The sequence below is a fragment of the Capra hircus genome, chromosome 10, assembly GCF_001704415.2.
Source record: "Capra hircus breed San Clemente chromosome 10, ASM170441v1, whole genome shotgun sequence".
Classification (NCBI taxonomy): domain Eukaryota; kingdom Metazoa; phylum Chordata; class Mammalia; order Artiodactyla; family Bovidae; genus Capra; species Capra hircus.
In genome coordinates, this window is record NC_030817.1 from 33,718,926 (window position 1) to 33,725,674 (window position 6,749).

The window sequence follows — 6,749 nt, forward strand, 5'->3', positions numbered from 1 at the left end:
TGCTGATTGAATTTTTTCTGTCGTTGTGCACCTATGCCATGTTTTCAAATGCATAAAAAACTAAATTAATAAAGTAAACTTATTTCTCACTAAGCTCTAAAGTTGAGTGCCTGCCTGCCTGCTAAGTCCCTTCAGTTGTGTCCAACTCTGGGTGACGCTATGGACTGTAGCCCTCCAGGCTCCTCTGTCCATTAGATTCTCCAGGCAAGAATACTGGAGTGAGTTGCCATGCCCTCCTCCAGGGGGTCTTCCTGACCCAGGGATCAAACCTGCATCTCTTATGTCTCCTGCGTTGGCAGGCAGGTTCTTTACCATTAGTGCCACCTGGGAAGCCCCCTAAAGTTGAGTACTAGATCCTTAATTTCTAGGTTCTTTTCGTGTTGTGTGTGAGTTTATGTCACATACATCTAGTTTGACCATTATTATACATTAGTAACTCAATTAGTTGAATTCAACTTTCTAGTGACTAATTAGAAAATAAGAGTCAATGTAATCAAAAGATTTATTATGAGTTTAAATTGAGATGGAGTTCTTTTTCTTCCTCAGACACATAAATCAGCTTAAATGAATTGTTGCTCTCCACAAATGAAATAAGACTGCTTTTAAGGACTTAATTGCCATAATTCTGCAGTAGCATTTGCACCCCTGGTCTTTTGTATTACATTTTGATGCCTTCAGAGTTATTCTTGTAAATTTATATCCACATGACTCCATTTGTAACAAATAATAGGAAGAACTAGCGAAAATGTTCATGGATCTCAACATACTTGAGATGTTCATCTACCTTCACGTCAAAATACTTTTTCTCTTTCTTGCATAGATAATATTTTGAAGAAATACATTGAGAGAGATGGAATTTTTGCCTATAGGGTTCATAAGATACCGAAACTCTGATATTGCCCTTGAATCAAAGAATGTCAAACTTTAAACCAGAGGTGAGTTTGTTCCCTTTGGGGAGTTTGGAGTCAGAAAAATCTGAGTTTCTGTCAAATTAGCCTCCTGCTTCTCCTACTTTCAATATAATATAAAATGACTGAAATAGTACTTACCTTGTGAGGATAATTCAGAGACCAGCTGAGCTAGTGGGTAATGAAAGAGCGCTTTGAAACTGTGATGTTCTAGTAGTTATTTTTTTATTGTATATCACACTCATTTTGGATAAGAATAAAGTGGATCTTGTTTCAAAGTTCTTCCCTGAATCTGACATCAGTACAGTGGTTGGAATGAGCATTGTCAGTATGTTCAAGTTAATTTATGCCTGCCACTTCCAAAGGCAGCTTTGCCTAAGAGAACTGATGCTGTGGCAGCATCCACTCAGAGTGAGCCTAAAATGAAACCCAAGGCACACGTTTAAGGCAGATAACTCTGAGACCACTGGACTCAGCTCATTCTTATGGGTTTATGTGCACGCAAGGCAGAATCCTGGAAAGTACAAACTCATTTTATGAGATTACAGAATCTTAAACTCATGCAAAGAATTTTATTTAGACATGTTGAGTAACACTTAAGTGGAATCCCTTGATCATATTTCTCAGAAATAAGAAATCAACAATTTTGACCCACTTCATTGATGGACAGTATTTCTTATTGAGAACTTGACTCTAAAGGTAGTGGTTTTAAATTGGAAGACAGCATTAAAGCATTATATCTCATCTTTTAGAACAATGGTTTTAAAACATATATGTTTTAATACGTCAATCCCAATCCCCCAGTTCATGCTATCTCCCTCCTTGGTATCCACATTTGTTCTCTATGTTCGTGTCTCTATTTCTCCTTTTTAAATACGATCATCTACATCATTTTTCTAGATTCCACATAAATGTCTTAATATATAATATTATGTTCTTCTCTTTCTGTATAAAACAGATAACTAATAAGAAACTACTGTATAGCACAGGGGACTTTACTCATGCTCTGTGATGACCTAAATGGAAAGAAATCTTTAAAAAGAGGGGGACGTATATATACATATATATATAGCTGACTCATTTCACTGTACAGTAGACGCTAACACAGCATTGTAAAGTAACTATATTCCAATAAAAATTAATTAAAACATGTTTTTAAAGTGGCAGAATATTTTCTTTTGTTCAGAAGAAAGAATAGGCAGCTATCCAATATGCCTTTAAAAAAAACGGTGGAGGGGGCGCAAAGTAGAGCTGAAGTGAAAGAAAGTATGTGTGTGTGTGTTAAAGAATTTGGAGCCCAACTTACTGAACTGTCCCTTCTCTGATGCTGTCTTGTGACAGTTTCCATTAGTGGCCAGTGAAATCGAATGAGTATTCCCGCAATGCGGGAATCTTATGCAAAGGCTAAATTGTAATAATGAGTTAGATCATGTTTGGCTATCTTATACAGATATAAAAAAGAGCTGAGTGGAAGTTCAGGGACAGAAATGGTTCCCCTGGGATTTCTTTTACAGCTATCTGATCATTATGAGTCATGTCAGGATTGCAGAGTATGGAATTTGAAGGCATTTATAACAGAAAATAAGAGAGCTGATAACGGCAGGCCTGAGAGACATGCGCACAGCGAGAAAGCAGGTTGTCTGGCAAAATAGTTAATTTCTGAACTTTCATGCACAAAAGTGAAGTGAAAGTCATTCTGTATTGAGACACACCATGATATGTTCAAGTTTCTTCTGGAACTAAAATAATCTTTTATAACATATATTTCAAGTTTACCTCTATGGGATTGTATAGTGATATTTTCCTTATTGGCTATGAGTCATCTAACTTTCACCTTGGCGTAATATAATAGAACTAATAGCTATTTATCCTAAAAAATGTATATTAAATTAGGACTTTTATGCCCACACTTCTCTGCTTAAATAAATCCAAATGTGTATGGAATAAAAGGCAATTTACATGTGGCATTGTTAGCCTCCAATATCTAGGAAAAACATTGAAATTTTTATTTCACAAAGAGAAACCAAAAGAACTATTGACGGTCTACTTGTTAAAGGAAAAGCAGAATTCATTTCTCAACTTTTCTGATAGAGGACCATACATGTCTCTTTGCATATTTAACATGAAAAAAAAAGCCATCAGGCAGCAACCTTTATTTAATCTAGACTAGTGTTGGGAAGGAGAAGGCAATGGCAACCCACTCCAGTACTCTTGCCTGGCAAATCCCATGGACGGAGGAGGCTGGTAGGCTGCAGTCCATGGGGTCGCTAGGAGTCGGACACGACTGAGCGACTTCACTTTCACTTTTCACTTTCATGCATTGGAGAAGGAATGGCAACCCACTCCAGTGTTCTTGCCTGGAGAATCCCAGGGATGGGGGAGCCTGGTGGGCTGCCATCTCTGGGGTCGCACAGAGTTGGACACGACTGAAGCGACTTAGCAGCAGTAGCAGCAGCAGTGTTGGGAAATATCTTTTATAAGGTTTTCATCTTCAAAAGGCTTACAGAGTAAAGAATCTACAATGTGGCAGACCCGGTTTGAATCACTGGGTCAGGAAGATCCCCTGGAGAAAGGAATGGCTACCCACTCTAGTATTCTTGCCTGGAGAATCCCATGGACAGAGGAGCCTGGCGGGCTATAGTCCATGGGGTTGCAACGAGTCAGATGTGACTGAGTGACTAACACTTGCACTTTGAAACTCAGTTCAAAAATCTTCACTTACTAGTTATATGCTTGTTCTAATCATTTTATTCTTTGCTTATCCTTAGAACTTTTGTATCTAATTATAGTTTACATCTTTTATTTTCGCTTTTATTAATGTGTTGCCTCAAAAGTGTAAGGTGTCTTGTATGTGTACGTTTTATCTCTACAGTTCAGTTCAATCACATGATCATATCCGACTCTGCAACCCCATGGACTGCAGCACGCCAGGCTCCCCTGTCCATCACCAACTCCCAGAGCTTGCTTAAACTCATGTCCATTGAGTCAGTGATGCCATCCAACCGTCTCATCCTCTGTCATCCCCTTTTCCTCCTGCCTTCAATCTTTCCCAGCATCAGGGTCTTTTCCAATGAAAAAGTTCTTTGCATCAGGTGGCCAAAGTATTGTATTGGAGCCTTAGCCTCAGCATCGGTTCTTCCAATGAAGATTCAGGACTGATTTCCTTTAGGATGGACTGGTTGGATCTCCTTGCAGTCCAAGGGACTCTCACGAGTTTTCTCTGGCACCACAGTTCAAAAGTATCAATTCTTCGGCACTCAGTTTTCTTTATGGTCCAACTCTCACATCCATACATGGCCGCTGGAAAAACCCATAGCTTTGACTAGACAGACATTTGTCAGCAAAGTAATGTCTCTGATTTTTAATATGCTGTCTAGGTCAGTCATAGCTTTTCTTCCAAGAAGCAAGTGTCTTTTAAAATCATGGCTGCAGTCACCATCTGCAGTGATTTTGGAGCCCAAGAAAATAAAGTCAGCCACTGTTTCCACTGTTACCCCATCTATTTTATTTACCATGAAGTGATGGGACCAGATGTCATGATCTTATTTTTATCAATGCTGAGTTAGACAGGAAATACTTTATTTAAACTCATCAGAGAAATGAATAGCTTGGGTCTATAACAAAGTGCCATGTTTTAAAGCATAGGTCAGTAATTGTATATGAGAGTATACACTGCTATATACAAATTAACTGATCAGACCACAACCTTCCAAGTTTTAAAACAGAATAAGCAAAGGTGCTGTAAAAGCAGCACCCTTGTGACATTTTAACTTTCATATTCCTCTCCTTCTTCCTCTCCCTCTCCTCCCACAGAATCCCCACCAACCTCCTCATAATCCTTCTCAAGGGAAGCCACGTCCTCATGGGCCTCAGAAAACTCTCCTTCCTCCATGCCCTCACCCACGTACCAGTGAACAAAGGCATGCTTGGTATACGTCAGGTCAAACTTGTGGTCTGGGTGAGTCCAGGCCTCAGTGATGGTTGTGGTGTTGCTCAGCATGCACACAGCTCACTGAACTTTGGCCAGGTTGCCACCAGGTACCACAGTAGGAGGCTGGTAATTAATGCCAACCTTGAAGCCAGTGGGGCACCAGTCCACAAACCGGATGGTACGCTTGGTCTTGATGGTGGCAACGGCAGCATTGACATCTTTGGGAACCACGTTGCCACAGTACAACAGTCAGCAGGCCATGTATTTACCATGGCGAGGGTCACATTTCACCATCTGGTTGGCTGGTTCAAAGCAAGCATTGGTGATCTCTGCTGCAGCAAGCTGTTCATGGTGGGCTTTCTCAGCAGAGATGACAGGGGCGTATGTGGCCAGAGGGAAGTGGATGCGGGGATAGGGCACCAGATTGGTCTGGAACTCTGTCAGATCCACATTCAGGGCGCCATCAAACCTCGGGGAAGCAGTGAAAGTGAAGTGAAGTCACTCAGTCGTGTCTGACTCTTTGTGACCCCATGGACACCAGGCTCCTCCGTCCATGGGATTTTCTAGGCAAGAGTACTGGAGTGGGTTGTCATTTCCTTCTCCAGGGAATCTTCCTGACCCAGGGGTTGAACCCAGGTCTCCCGCATTGTAAACAGATGCTTTACCATCTGAGCCACCAGGGAAGTGGGGAAGCAGTGATGGAGGACACAATTTGACCTATCAACTTATTCAGGTTGGTATATGTTGGGCACTCAATGTTGAGGTTTCTAGGACAGATGTCATTGATGGCCTCATTGTCTACCATGAAGGTGCAATCAGAGCACTTCAGGGTGGTGTGGGTGGTGAGGATGGAGTTTAGGGCTCACCTACAGCTGTTGAAACTTGGAAGGCTGGGTAAATGGAGAACTCCAGCTTGGACTTCTTGCCATAATTGATAGAGAGACATTCCATCAGCAGGGAGGTGACCCAGAACCAGTTCCCTCACCAAAGCTGTGAAAAACCGAGAAGCCCTGAAGACCTGTGCACTGCTCAGCCAGTTTCTGAATTTGCTCCAAGATGAGATCACCGATCTCCTTGCCAATGGTGTAGTGACCTCAGGCATAGTTATTGGCAGCATCCTCTTTGCCTGTGATGAGCTGCTCAGGGTGGAAGAGCTGGCAGTAGGTGCCAGTGCAAACCTCATCAATGAGTGGGGATTCCAGGTCTACAAACACTGCCCTGGGCACATGCTTGCCAGTGTCTGCCTCACTGAAGAAGGTGTTGAAGGAGTCATCTCCTCCCCCAGTAGTCTTGTCACTTGGCATCTGGCCATCGGGCTGAATGCCATGTTCCAGGCAGTAGAGCTCCCAGCAGGCATTGCCTATCTGAACACCAGCCTGGCCAAAGTGGATGGAGATGCACTCACACATAGTTGCTGTTTTGTGGCTGCCGAGCAGATGGCAGAGAGAAGAGATTGTTGCTTCTTACAGCATGACTCTTAGGCGGTCGATGTAAGAGAACCTGTGGCACACGGGCGTTTGCAGCTCCCTATATACAACTCAGTCCGAATGCTAACTTTTTGAATTTTGAGAATATCTCTGCAACTGGACCATAAATTCCATGAGGGCAGGGACTTCTTCAATGTCCTCAAAGAATGAAGAGTCCAGTCTTCTGTACCAGATGATCTGTGTACTCTGCAGCAAATGTGTGTTTATTACTACCTGGTACCCTCTTACTTCTTAATCTGTGAACACTTTCCACCTTACTCAATTGGTTTACACTCAGGGAAAACAAACTGCTTTACTAGTCTGAATAAACAACATTCAATAGGAAGGTAAATCTGTTGCTACAAAAATAATATAAATTGCAAGTCAAAGCAAAACATTAAGTGGTTTTTGTATTATCTACTTTCTGTGGTTCTTAAACAGAAA

The 6,749-nt window shown here is 41.7% G+C and overlaps 1 pseudogene; it reads right to left on the minus strand.

Annotated features, from left to right (window-relative positions):
* Positions 4,675-6,271, minus strand: LOC102173663 (annotated as a pseudogene).